This window comes from Equus przewalskii, chromosome 28 (genome assembly GCF_037783145.1).
Source record: "Equus przewalskii isolate Varuska chromosome 28, EquPr2, whole genome shotgun sequence".
NCBI classification, from domain to species: Eukaryota; Metazoa; Chordata; class Mammalia; order Perissodactyla; family Equidae; genus Equus; species Equus przewalskii.
Genome location: NC_091858.1, coordinates 14,268,374 through 14,280,802, shown reverse-complemented (window position 1 = coordinate 14,280,802; position 12,429 = coordinate 14,268,374). Strand labels below are relative to the sequence as shown.

Here is a 12,429-nt window from a genome sequence, read left to right as displayed (position 1 = left end):
AAAGAGTTGATGCAATAATGAACTGTTTTAATGGTAAGATAGTTTCTAGATCAAGACTGGACATTATGACACTGTGCTCTTGGGTGATTAAACCCTATCTGAAGTATTGGAGTTGATAATTAGGTGTCACTTAATTAGGTGTCATCTTAAGAGAGGCACTGACAAACTAGACCGTGTTCAGAGGATGGGGGTGGGGTGGCAAATGTCTAAATGCCATGACATATTATGCCTTGAAAGAACTCAGAGTGTTTAGCTAGAAGAAACAACCAAAAGTGACACCAAGATTGATTATATGATGCATTGAATTTCATCAGAATGTTATGACTATGAAGCAACATCCATAATGTGGCACGGAAGTGCCTGGGGTAGTCAAAGGTGCTACCCTCAGCATGGGAATCCCTGCTCCCATCACCCAAAAAGGCTTTAGGGTATAAATTAGAACTCTCTCCAAACCATCGCTCTCCATAAACAACGGGTTGAAATTATCCTTACCCACAAATAATGATTCTACATATGTTTTTTTGCCCAAATAATCATGGTCCTATCAGAGATGTTAGATAATTCCACCAGTGGATGTTTTCTGTGGCTTCAAATCATTAATGAGTTTTGACTGCAATGAAAGCAATAAATAAATGCTCCTTGTCTTTTGACAGTGACAATGATATCCACTCACAGAGCTGCTTTTTCTCTTTGGGTATAGGTTTTTAATTATGTATGAATTCACCAAACCACATTTCATTCAATTCATATATTCCTACCTGTTTTTAAGGGCCTTTATCAAATACTTTATCTATGAATTCCCCTTACCTGCTAGGATACTAACACCATGAAAAAATAATGAAGTTAGTATTGCATGACTTGCTTTTGTGGACTCTCAGATCCTTATTTTCTGAGAAGCTTCAATTCTTCTGTTTAATATTCAATTTTAGAATTTTGCCAGGAAATAACAATCATCCCATTTCCACTTTTGAAATTCACCTTTTTGAAATTTGGGAGATCTTGTTCCCCACAATGTCTCTAAGATTATGACAAGGGTTTTCTGGGATCCACCCTAAGTTCTTTCTGGACTGGTGAGAACACATCTGGATGGGGGAAGACAGATTAACGTGGAAGAGGCAGCTTCGTGGAGCAGATGGCGGTGGCCACCCGGGGCACCATGCCAGCAGGATTCTTACACCTTGGCCAGGCTCTGCAGGAAGTCATGCCGTCATCAATGCATCATTGGTCCAAAGGGAAGAGTGGCAGTGTGGGGACCCAGTATTTATGATCTAGAACTAGATGTTTTCTTCCTATTTCTTTACCATCCTGAGCTTTATTTTCCTTCTCAGCATCTTTGTTTTACTCCTTCCATTTGAAGACTCTTCACATTAAGGGATAAAACTGAAGAAAAATCGGAGGTGGTAGTTGTGTGGTTTATTAGTTGTGAGACTTTGGACAAGTTGCTTAACCTTATTTTGCAGGTTCAATTTGATTCTTTCTTAGACTGAATTTAGCCAGCCCTGGTGGTCTAGTGGTTGAGATTCCATGCTCTCACCTCTGTGGTCTGGGTTCATTTCCCCATCAGGGAACCACACCACCCATGTCAATTGTTGTACTGTGGTGGCTGTGTGTTGCTGTGATGCTGAAAGCTGTGCCCCTGGGATTTCAAATACCAGCAGGACCACCCACAGTGGACAGGTCTCAGCAGAGCTTCCAGACTAAGACAGACTAGGAAGAAGGATCTGGCCACCCCCTTCTGAAAAATTTGGCCACGAAAACCCTGGGAATAGCAGTGGAGCACCATCTGATGAAGCGCCGGAAGGTGGAAAGACCCACCTTCAGAGGAAAGATCCACGGGCAGAGCTCCCCTCTGCTGTACACAGGGTTGCTAGGAGTTGGAATCGACTCAAAGGCACTAACAACAAAAGACATAAATCTATGTAGTTGTGACTGTCTATACCATCTTGGACTCCTTAAGTTCTCTTTCTGTCCATGGATCCACCAAATGCACTTATTACTCTTTTTTTTTCCCCGTAGCTTATTTTATTTCCAGTTTTATTAAGATATAATTGACATATAACATTGTATTATTTTAAGGTGTACAACATGATGATTTGATATATGTATATATTGCAAAAAGACTACCACAATAAGTTTAGTTGACATCAATCACCTCACGTAGATAAATGTTGGCAGCAATGTGGAGAAAAAGGAACCCTTCTGCACTCTTGGTAGGGAAAGTAAATTGAAAAAGCCACTATGGAAAACACTGTGAAGTTCCTCGTACGATTAAAAATAGAACTACCATAGGATCCAGCAACCTCAGTTCTGGGTATATATCCAAAGGAAATGAAATCAGTATCCCAAAGAGCTATCTGATCCCCATGTTCATTGCAGCATTATTCACAATAGCCAAGATGTGGAAACAACCTAAGTGTCCACTGATGGGTAAATGGATACTCTTTCTTTTTAATTTTTAAGATTCCTTCCTTTAAAAATCTCTCCAGACTCACTTACTCACATAATCCTCTGTAGCCTACTCTACTTCAGATCAGATTCTTGCTCCCACCTCACCCCTTGGACTGGAAACCTTGGGTTGTCCTGTGGTTTCCCGGACGTCTTTTGCCAGGACCATGGTTGGGAGTTCCCTGTGCTCTCTGCCCATGGTCTCAGGCCAACCCCTGTTCACTCCTGTCCTTCCCTTTCCTGACTCCCCCACCCAGGCTGGACAGCACAACTTCCTAGAGTGGTAAGGTCAGAGAGTGACATTCAACTTGCAATCACGCAAATGAGGGTGCTTAAAAACCTGTAAAACCTCTAAATGGCTCCATCATTACAAAATATTCTCAGTCCTAAAATGCAATATATTTTAAGACAGTATAAATTCAAAAAACGTTTTCAGGGAAAAAAAATAATAAAAGTGCACTTGGATTTACAAGACATTGGATTTCGGAAACATTAAAATGTTAAAATAAAGGGTGTCTTATTATTGATGCCCGCCTGCCACTTCCGTGTGTAACTGCTTGTTGAACAGCCTGGACGTGGTAGAGTGAAATCAGGAAATAGCTCTGTGTTTCTCCCACCACAGCCACCCTCAAGCCCATTCGGTCAGCTGCCCTTCCCCACACCTCAGTGTCATCTTGAGCAGCTGTTGCAGTGCTCCAGTCACTTCCAAGTATTAGAAAGTCCAGTATAATCCTAATCAGAACTTCACCCCTTCATCCAACAGAAGCTTCTCCTCTCTCCCATCCAGCAGCTCAGCTCAGGTCAGACCTGCTCCTTCTTCCTACCCCTCCCCTAGTCTCTCCGCTACTTCCTGTTCCCTCAGGGCCGGGGCCAGGCCAGGGGCAGGGAAAGGGGCCTGTGGTTCTGTACTTTTCTCTGAGCTGTGTAATGCTCCCTTTCATTGCTGATGTACACATATTGGAAAGTTCCTATGGGATCCTTTTGTCGGTTTGTTATGTACACCTCTCCACCGCTATTGCTCCCTCTTTCACCTCCCTGCACATACTCTCTCAGATGCTTGTGGATTCTGCACCAGGATGCCACTCCCCAGCAGGGCCATGCACTTTTAATGGCCTCGTACGATGCCCCTCGACTCTTCCTCTCTGCAGTTTGCTGCTGGGATCCCTTCACCCAAGCAGGCAGCCCTCTTGGCTGTGGCCCTTGCCAAACTGGGGAATTGAGGGCATTCCTACCACTGCCCTCTCTCCTCTCCCAACCGTGAGCGGGAGCATCAGCCGGTCCCCTACCTTCAGGCTGCTTCAGTGGAGTCAGGCCCCAGTCTCATGACCAGTAAACCCAAGGGCTGAATTTCAAGTTCTCTCAGGAGCCTTCCTGTGCCCGTCCAGCCACAGCATGGGGAAGCCTCGAGAGTTTGGGGAGATCAGCTAGGGCTTGGCCAGTGAGTGAAGTGTCAGCCACCACTTCCTAAAAATAACTCTAATCTCCACCAGTGGTTCTCTAGAGTCCTTCCTCACTTGTCCTGGGTGGTGGTGAGGAAGCCTGGGTGCCTGGGTTTGAATTCTGACTTTGTCCCTTACCAGCTGTCTGACTTTGAGCAAGCTGCTTTAATTTTATGCACTTCCGTTTCCCCACCTGTAACATAGGGATGAAAATAGTACTGGTTGTTGTGATAATCAAACAAGTTCAAACATGAGTGTGTAGAACAGAGTCTAGCACCTGATGGAGTTTGAATCGCAAGACGTTGTGCTGCCCTTACTGTTTCTCGAGCTTCAGCTCCTCCTGGCCTTTAACTTCTCTTCCGGGTTCAGGCTACTCGTTTGCACATCCCTCTGGATGTGGTCTCCTTCTAGCTTATGTTCATGTCCTTCTAGAGCCCAGCTCAACAGAGTCCACTCTGCAACCACGTAGCTTTCCCTAGAGACCTGCTCTTGTCTTTTGCATCAGCAAATTTGTTATTATTCTGATTTTCAGAGAGCCTCATACCCCATCTTCCCTTTTAGTGTCTCTGCATGGCTACGTTTGAAATGCATACTTCCCCCTCTGAAATCCCCTTTCTAAAAATATAAGGAGCACATCTCATTATGTCCAGTGTTCCCTTCAGAACACTCATATTAAGTTCAGAACAGTAGTCCTTGTGTTGCTTCCTCACTCTCCTGAGAAGTAAATTCAGGAGTAAAAACAAGTCAAAATTTAGCACAATTATATTTCGAGGAGCTCTCCAACTAAAACTGATTTTTCAGTGCTCTCTACCTTTATGACAGTTTCCTAAGTAGTAACTGCAATGGGATATTAACATAATCCTCCTCCAGTATTGAAATTGAAATCTGAGTGAGGCCCCAAAGCTGAGAACTGCCCTAAAGAGAGAGCTGGATCATCTGTGTAGGGCTGGCAAAGGGATGGTCCCAAACTTGTTCTGTCATCCACCTCAATAGTTTAAAAGAGGAGGCTAGGAATTTATTAGGAGGTTGAACCAGCTGGTGGCAAGGATTAGTTTGAAGAGAGTTGGTGGTGTCTGGCATTCCCACCACTCCTGCCCCCACCCCAACCCACCCTGGCTTGGGAGGACGGGAGTGGATATTTCGCCCTCACCTTAAGCAAAGCAAGAGACACTTCAGAAACCACTCAGAGAACTTCACCTGTGTAGCCCAGAATTGCGTGGGTGCAGACTGGCATCTGCCTTCCATCTGTAAAGCTCAAAGAAAAGATTGTGACTGGAGCTGCCTCTCCCAGGGAGCAGGATAAAGAGACAGAGCTTGAGAAGCGAGGATACCCAAACATAAGGGTGTACCAGGTCTATGGGGTAGGGAAGTGAGTGGCCAGCTGGATACAACTTTGACTTCTTTAAAAGGACTGCAGGTTGGAGATCTCCATGATGTTAAGCGAGGTGTCAAGGGAAGACTCCCAAAGAACCCACGCAAGCGCTACACAGGAGAAAGAATCAGCCTGACCCAGATTGCAAGGATTACAACCAAGTGAGTCCTTTCTGACTCCTTCCCTTTCTCCATTTCTCCAGTTCCAGGGAGGCTGAATGGGGAGGAGGAGTGAAAATAGAGATGAAGTCAACCATGACGCCCTACCCCACCGCCAGCTCCTAATCTTGTATCAGGCCCAATCTGGCGAGTAGAAAGGAGTTTAAATTGCATGACAAATTTGAACTCTGGATTGAACTGGACATTTTTATTATCTGAAAAATGAGGCTATTTGTTAATTCCATAGGCCCTACCTGAGATTTCATCCAGAAGCAAAGACGAAGCATTCGATTTAGCACAGAAAAAATAGTATAATTGCTTTCTGCTTGCACTCTCTTTTGAGTCCAGCTCATTTAATGAACCAGTGACTCAGTAATAAGAAAGCAGAGTCCATATCCTCTGTCTAGATGGTCTGTGGACATACAGGATGATTTGGTTGTGGTGTTGGATGCATGATTTTCACATTAAGAAGTTCCTATACATTAGGAACCCGCCCCCAGATTGATGACCTTTTAGTCTTCTCTCCTAGTTTTGTCCATATGCTTTGGTTGTCAATCATCATGAATAGAAGATGGTACAGGACCAGGGTGAATTCCTCTTGCCATCCTCAGCAAAGAGCTGAGCACTTGGCCATGAGAGGCGTATGAAATATTTGGCAAAAGACGGAACCCAGGGACTGAGAGGGAAGCTTAGCCATCCAAGGCTGGAGACAGGTCCCCGCAGTGGGGAGCTCCCTGTCCACAAGTTCAGCACTGCAAGATGTGGGAGGGTGGGTGGGGGGTCACGAAAGCAAGCAGGTGAGCAAGAGCTTGGGGGCGGGAGCTCCTGTAGAGTCGCAAAGGCTGGAGTAGGTAGAAGGTCAAGGTGGGTGGGGAACTGGGAGGTGGCGGTCTGTGTTGGGAGGAGCTGAGAATGTTATAAGGGCACTGGTGTAGGGTTGCCAGACTTAGCAAATGAAAATACAGGACACCCAGTCCTCTGCTTTATCTGGCCACTCTACTCTAGAGGTTCTGCTGGACCAGGGGAGGGAGGAACACTATCTTTAGCATTTGCTATTGTGGCCCGTAGAGTCACTCCAAATTAAAGAGAGGGAAACAGAGTGGAAATCGGTTGTTCTCCTTGTGCATCTGAGAGAGAGGGAACATTACAAATAACAAGATGCATCAACTATTATCACCAGAAAACGAAGTTAGATGGAAGAAATATTGTGTGCCTTGGGGATGAAATGGACGCGCGAGAGAGCAAATTTATGTTATCTGCTTTAAAGAAATATGGCCTAGATATAAATGACTCTAAGAGAAGTCATATAACAATGTAAAATATGTTAAAAAGTAACAGTCTTTAATTTAATTTTGAGTCAAATAATTGGGTTAAATTTATTCCTTGTGCATCACATAATTTTAACTTTCATTATGCAGAGCTGACTATGCCATTTAAATTGTGAGATTATGTTAGGCACAATGAATTTTAATGGTATTTACTATTTGCTGGATATTCCTAAAAGGCCGAACATCTTGAAAAGTTTGTTCAAGTTATTTCAAACCACTTTCAGAGCCTTGTTAGCAAGCGAGAGCTGAGCTCCCGTCAACAGAGGCTTTTGAAAAACTGACAGACACAAGTGCTGATCTGCTCGCAGTATCAGGAGCGCTATTTTCATACCAACAAATTCATTTGCAAGGGAGGTTCTTGCTGCCACTTAAAGGGCCCCCATCGCGGGCACCTCCCAGCTGTAGTCCTGTGATGCTGGGCAGCACCAGACAGGTGCTTAGAACAAAATAAATCTTCCTCCACCTCCCCGGTTTTTGAAGGGCTAAGCCTCTGGGTGATTGAACACCAAGTGCCCCACTTACTTCCACCACTCCAGCCCCTCTTAGATGAGCCGTCAGCATCCTGAGAAATGATGCTGAACATACTCTAGGATAACAGGTACCAGGGCATCGATGAAGAAATCAAGAAATTTCAGAATGCAAATACCTGTGCTGCTGGAGTTAAGGAGAGAGCTGACATATCTTGCGGATCTGAAGGGGAGCCCAAAGCCCAGATGGGTGAAGTCATTTGCTCAAGATCCACTAGACAGTGCCAAGGAGGTGTTCCTGAGACCCGGACTGGAAAAGTTACCTTTTTATTTGGTATATTCTTAACATCTAGTTGCAAAGTCCAGGTTTGTTTTTTATTGGGTTTTCTTAAACTGAAGTGCACCTATATTTGTGTTGCCTTCAGCACCTTAAATTATAAGTTTCTGCATGAAAAATAGTGTGGTTTCTCTAGAAATTTCTCTGACAGGAAGTCTAAAACTGTTAGTTCTTCACAATCCCAAAGCCGTCATTGTGAGAACCAAGGTAGGTCTCTCTGCTGATGTGCTATTCCTGAGTTTGGACTTCTAACATGACCCAGCGCTCTTTCCTTCTGTTCAGATACCGAACATCCTGAAAACAGAGCTGCGTTCTGCCCACTGTAGTTCCCACGATGGCCTCAGCGCAAAGTGCCAGCTGTGTGAGCTGGTGACCAGGAGCAGGGTCTCTGCCTAGAGAGGTCTACACCTGAGGAAGTGATGGATGGGAAACTGAGTGGAGATCAACGGAAGAGCAAGAACTATCTCTGTGATTACAATTGAAGATGAATTGGCCTTGTTGAACTGTAGAGGTTGGGACCAAAGTATGAAAGAAGAGGACTTATAATTGGGCACTTGCCTCTGGGAGGGAAAAAGGAGATCGCAAACCTGAAGCTGTGCCATGGGCTTGGCTTTCTGGGCAGGCGAGCCCCCATGGGCACTAACCGTCTCTCCCCTCCCTGTCCCCACTGTCTCCTGGCTGGTCTTCCTGGCCAGACGCTGGAGGGTGATCTGCTCTTTCATATTGCAGTACATGACTCATTTCTTCCTTGCCTTCTGACTTCCTTTCTTTCATTCCTCATTCTTAACAGTTTTACCAGCTATTTAAAATGCATACTCTTAGAAAATATAATGCAAATGCATGGAAAAGATGGAAACGGTGGGAAAGGAACACAGAGAAAATTGTCTTCCTTCCACCCCTGACTCTTGACAAAAGTTCCCTTCTGAAGGACGCACCACTGATACTAATTTCCAGAGTATACCTTCCCAGAGAAATTATATATATATATCAGCAGAAGTACCTATCTATCCATGTGCGCCATAGATGCAAGCCTGTCATGTGCTTCCTGCAACTTGCTATTTCAGGCAGACTCCTTCTAAAACACCATCCTGCTTAAAATACTTTAATAGATCCCAGTTCTCTGCAGAATAAAGCTCAGTCTCTTCCTGGTCAGAGCATCTTTCACAATCTAACTCCCCAAATGAGCATTGCCTTCCAGTCCGGTGCCCCTCTCCCTCCAGCTCCCTCCTCCTCCTCCTGCCCCACCCAGGTTTCAGCCTCAGTGGATCTCCAGACCTATAAGTCTCACTGCTGTTAGTTCCTTGGTCTAAAGACACTTGCTTTACCTCTTCTGCTTGTCAAAAACATTCCTTTTTTTTTTTTTAAAGATTGGCACCTGAGCTAATATCTGTTGCCAATCTTCTTCTTCTTTTTTTTTCCTTCTTCTTCCCAGTGCCCCCCAGTACATAGTTGTATATTGTAGTTGTAGGTCCTTCTGGTTGTGCTGTGTGGGACGCCACCTCACCATGGCCTGATGAGTGGTGCTAGGTCCGTGCCCAGGATCCAAACCAGCGAAACCCTGGGCTGCTGAAGTGGAGTGTGTGAACTTAACCACTTGGCCACAGGGCCGGCCTCTCATTCGCATCTTTAAAGAATCAATTCCACATGTCACTCTGCTGTGAAGCCTTCTCCAAATTTCTCAGCCACGTTGACTGTTCCCCTTCTCTAAGGACGCTCCCTGTCAAGTTCTGTATCCATCAGTGGGTAGTTCATTTATTCTCTGAACACCCTTGAAATGCCAAATGCTGTGCTAAGGGCAAGAGAGACCACAAGAAACAACACAGTCTCTGCCCTCAAGGAACCTAGCAGTGAAAAGCGACACACTATGATAGCAGTGTGTGATGAATACAAGGTGCTGAGATATGTAGAAAAGGGGCCCTTCGTGCATACTGGGCTGGGACTAGTTGGGGAGGTTCCTAGGGGAGGCAGAACCTAAGCCAATGCCTAAAGTTCTAGAAGGATGAGCCACGCGAGGAGTTGTGGAGAATGGGGAAGAGTCGAAATGTCCCTGAGGAGCCATGTCGCACCAAGAGAAAGGCAAGTGCAAAAGTTAAGGAGCACCAGATTTCATGTGACATCAAAGCTCTCAATCAATATGGCAGGAGGCTAGAGCTGTGAGGGCAAAGTCAGGTAACCAATGGAAGACAAAGTCTTGGGTAAATGATAAAGTACTCTTCAAACAACTGGTGTAGGAGTAAGTGACTCATCAACTCTGGCAATTGCAGATTCATAATCTTTGACTTCCAATTTGCAGCAGCCTCTGAAGATTTACAGAGGATTGGAGGAAGGGCAAAGATTGTCACTCAACATGATGGCCTTTGAGTACTTAAATTATAGATATTGACAAGGTGCTGCCGGGAAATTTTGAAGGTTAGCATTTTGGTGAATTGCTCTGTAAAACCACGTACATATTAATAATGCTAAGAGCGGTAGGGATTAGCCTCTTTTGAGGTCTTACTCTGCTTCTGACACTATTGTAAGTGCTGTATGTATTAGAATCTATTTAATCCCAACTACTTAAAGCATGGGTATACTATTACTATTCCCATTTTATAGATGAGGAAACTGAGATACTGAGAGGTTAAGAGGCTTTCCCGATGTCGCAGAACTTGTTCATGGTGGAGCCAGAATTGAAATCCTAGCAGTCTGGTCAGAGCCCATGTTCCTAACCACTAGACACCACTGCCTCTCCCCAGCTGCAGCTGGCGGGTGTTTGGACGAGCCTGCTGCCAAGCCTGGTGACCCAAGCCCGTTCCAGAAAATGAGTCCTGGAATAAAGGACAGATCGACAGTAGGTGGAGTGTGCATGGCCTGCCCTTGGCATCCTGAAGCAGCCACTGTCTGAAAATAACAATTTGGGGAGTTCAATTAACAGCACACTTGCAGGAACACCAAGAACAAGAGGAACTCCATGGGTGAATGACTTGGGGACAAAAATCAGAATTGAGGGGCCTTGGTTGCCATCTTTCAAGCTGCCATGGACAGCAACAGGCAGAGCTGAATGTGCCCCGTTTGGGCAGGAGAGTGGTCAAGATTAATTACCCAGATGGATCGCTTTGCTCAGAAAAAGCCAGCAGATGGTTTGATGTAGTGACTTCTGCAACCATAAAACCAGGAGATGTATAGCTATCTCTGTGCTAAATGGGGCCTTGAAGAGATTAACCTCACGTATAAAGTGAAAATGATATGCATGAGTTTTACCAGGTAGGGGAAACAACTCGTGATCCTTGCAAATAATCATTTCATGCCAAGGATGCTGGATTCAAATGTCAAACTATGGAAAAGCTTTCTTGAAAGACAGCCTATGGGACTGTGGGAGAAGTGCTGGATTCTGATAGGCAGAAGATTAGAATTTTATGTCAACGCCTTGCAAAGATCCCTGAATACATAAGCTTTAAGGAAAGGGGGGTAGGTTGGAAGTTCTGTTTATTTTATAGCCAAGATATATCTTCAAAGTGAATGTGTGTCAACGCCATCAACCCAGCTGGGAGCTTTGTGACCTCCACCCACTCCCAGGGGAAGGTGAGAGTGAGGCCAGTTGGGGGTTGCAGGCTGGGCTGTGGTGTCTGGGTTGGCGCATCTTACTGCCTCATCAGCCTTACTCGCTGGTCCTACACTGGGCTGCATTTCTGCCAGCCGCACGCGGCATTTCTAAGGTGAAGAAAGATGTTCAAGTCACAGCTCTGCTGCTGCCTAATGGTATGATGTTGGGTGAGTCAACATCTCTGAGCCTCAGTTTATTTGTTGATGAAATGGGATAACAATCCCCCAGAGATGTTGCAAGGATTGAGATAGTGATATGAAAAAGCTGCAGTCACCCTGACATGCTAGCTGTCGTCGTTAGCAGGATTTGAGGCGTAATTCACCTGATATCCTCCTTCTACTGCTGGTCCTTCACACACCGCTTTGTTTCATTTGTTTTTACCACATTTTATTGCACTAAATTAGATATACCGTAAAATTTACCATGGTAACCATTTTTAAGTATACAGTTCAGGGGCATGAAATACACTCACAATGTTGTACACCCATCACCACTATTCATTTCTAGAACTTTTCCATCATCTCAAATTGAGATTCTATACCCACTAAATAATAACTCCCCTCCCTTTCTTCCCTCCCCTAAGCCTCTGGTAACCTCTTTTCTATTTTCTGTCTGTATGAATTTACCTCTTCTGGATATTTCATGTAAGTGGAATCATATGATATGAAACCTTTTATGTTTAGCTTATTTCGCTTAGCATAATGTCTTCAAGGTTGATGCAGCCTTGAAACATGATGCATGTTGCAGCGTGTGTCAGAATTTCCATCCTTTTAAAGCTGAATAATATTCCATTGTATGTGTATACCATGTTTTGCTTATTATTCACCTGGTGGTTGTTTCCACTTTTTGACAATTGTGAATATTATTCCTATGAACATTCATGTAAAAGTACCTGAGTTCCTGCTTTCAATTCTTTTTTTTTTTTTTAAGGAAATTTGACTTTTTTTTTTTTTTTGAGGAAGATTAGCCCTTAGCTAACATCTGCTGCCAATCCTTCTCTTTTTGCTGAGGAAGATTGGCCCTGACCTAACATCTGTGAACATCTTTTCTATTTTATATGTGGGACATCTGCCACAGCATGGCTTGATGAGTGGTGCATAGGTCCACACCCAAGATCTGAACCGGCGAACCCTGGGCCACCAAAGTGGAACATGAGAACTTAACCACTGTGCCACCAGGGTGACCCCTCAATTCTTTTGAGGATATACCTAGGAGTGGAATTTCTGGGTTATATGGTTATTCTATGCTTAACTTTTTCAGAAACTGCCTGTTTCCCACAGCAGCTGTACCATTTTGCATT

General features: G+C 44.6%; 1 long non-coding RNA gene across 1 annotated transcript in view; it reads left to right on the top strand.

Annotated features, from left to right (window-relative positions):
* LOC139080005 (uncharacterized) overlaps positions 1-12,020 on the top strand; it is a 47,716-nt gene extending 35,696 nt beyond the window's left edge. The window contains exon 3 of the long non-coding RNA XR_011534108.1: positions 7,829-12,020. This is a non-coding gene — a long non-coding RNA (uncharacterized lncRNA). The remainder of the gene's footprint in view (positions 1-7,828) is intronic.
* The last annotated feature ends 409 nt before the right edge of the window (positions 12,021-12,429 follow it).